The following is a 1,968-nucleotide window of genomic DNA, read 5'->3' as shown; positions in this document are numbered from 1 at the left end:
GTACCCATTCCTACAAGTGACAGAAAGCAATGCATCCATACTATTTCATTAAAAAAAAAAAAAAAAAACAGACAACAAAAACTTATCTCAGTTCAATGAAACCTACCATTTAAAATGAATTAATTGTACTTTACATATTCCTAATGATAGCTGAGCTGCTGAGAACTAGTACAGTATAAACACACACACACACACACAGGCATGCACGCACACACTCACGCACTCCCCCCACACACACACAACCCCCTCTCTAATCTTCATCCATCCATCCATGCCACTGTCCTAGGTCCAACCTCTCTTCTTACCTCCCAAGTGGAGGCACAGGGGCACACACTCAGTGCACATGTATACACACACAGACACACAGACACACACAGACAGACACACACACACACACACACACACACACACACACACACACACACTCCAAAGAAGGACACCAATCCAAGCTGTCCACTCTCACCACACAGACAAGATTCTGAAACTCCCTCATTAAAGTGAAAGGGGGCGGGGGGGGCGGGGGGGGAGGCGAGCTCTCCTAATAGTGATGTAGCTTTAAAGGCAAGCAACTACAGGGAACTGACCAAGTATTTCTAGCACTACATCTCCTTGGCTCCTAAGTGCTAGAGTTGATCTGCAATTGCATCGTATCAGGGCACAATTTTAAGTTAAAGCCATAACCTTGCTATTAAATATGTAGAACTTAAAATCTCTATCTCAACTGAATGGAGCAATAGGAGAACATTATCCCTGCTGCTGGAGTAAAACTGAAGCTCGGGTTTGCATGAACTTGCCCAGAGCTTGTGTATTTTAAGAAAAGAAAGTCTCCTGGCCCAGTGTCTCAAAGAAAACAGAGCTTCTAATTCTTCCTCTGCACTGACATGAGGTTTGACCCCAACTAAGAGTGTCCCTAGTGAATTTTTCATATGAAATGTGAAAACTGGGCCTATTTGTCTGTAAAGAAAGCCTGGCTGAGTAGGTAGAAGACCCAGGCAGGCCATGCCTTACTTCTAAAAGTCTCCCAGGGTTCTGGTAGAAGAGCTCTCTGCCTCAGACACCCTACCCGGAAGGGCTGGAACCGCAATGCACTTTCTTATGTACCTCAGCCCTGCCACACCCTCCCTGAGGCTTGGATCTGTAGTAATTCCATCGGCGACGAATTGGACTGAGGACGTCCCAGGATCTCAAGAGTCTGCAAGCTACATTAACAGCGAACTAAATCTGCACCTCTATTGGGCAGGACTACGGCGGGATACCGATGCAAGATCCTGCGCCATCTCTAAAGGTGGAAACCAAATAATGCAGCAACTACCCCAACCTCCCTTTGCTCAGCTCGTCCGCCCAGTCCGGCTTGGCTGGAAGAGTTGCGCCTGCGCAGGCGCAGGCAGAGCTTGCGCGGTGGGAGGGGAGGGCAGCCAATGTGGGCGGGGTCTGCGTGGGCTGGACGGGTGCGCAGCGGTAGCTGGCGCTGGAATCCGTGTGGTCTGAAACTGCTTAAACCACCACCATGGAATCTCAAAGAGAATGCTGTCGCCACGGCTCCTCACACAGGGCACCTGTCAGAGTCTTGGGTCTGCGGATCCTGTTGGTGGAGTCGGAACTATCAGGGAAGCCTCTAAGAGCACCATCCTCTGGGCGGGGCTAGGATGAGTGGGCATCACTGCTGCAAGCAGAACTGGTCTGTGATTTCATAAAGCTACGTTAATGCATTGCAGTCGTAGATGTTATGGTGCCCTTGGACTCCTCCGGCTGGAGGCCGGTTTGATATCACTGTGCCTAAAAGAAAAGATAGTGATGTCACACACTTGGCCGATGGGAAGAGAATATCTTTGAGACAGACAGTTTCAAGGGGATTTATAATGACACAGGTCTAGCATTCCCCGAATCTTCTGAACAGTCCTTTCCTCTCCCCTGTGAACCGTGAACCCGGTGGCTTAGAAAAAGCTTTCGAAGGTGCTGCAAACCCTC

General features: G+C 49.1%; 1 long non-coding RNA gene across 1 annotated transcript in view; it reads right to left on the bottom strand.

Annotated features, from left to right (window-relative positions):
• Nucleotides 1–1,184: 1,184 nt before the first annotated feature.
• The window catches only part of LOC116080159, a 1,076-nt gene continuing 292 nt past the window's right edge, over nt 1,185–1,968 (bottom strand). Inside the window, exon 2 of the long non-coding RNA XR_004114337.1 lies at nt 1,185–1,776. This is a non-coding gene — a long non-coding RNA (uncharacterized LOC116080159). The remainder of the gene's footprint in view (nt 1,777–1,968) is intronic.

This window comes from Mastomys coucha, unplaced genomic scaffold (assembly GCF_008632895.1).
Source record: "Mastomys coucha isolate ucsf_1 unplaced genomic scaffold, UCSF_Mcou_1 pScaffold6, whole genome shotgun sequence".
NCBI lineage: Eukaryota > Metazoa > Chordata > Mammalia > Rodentia > Muridae > Mastomys > Mastomys coucha.
This window is presented reverse-complemented; position numbering and strand designations above follow the sequence as displayed.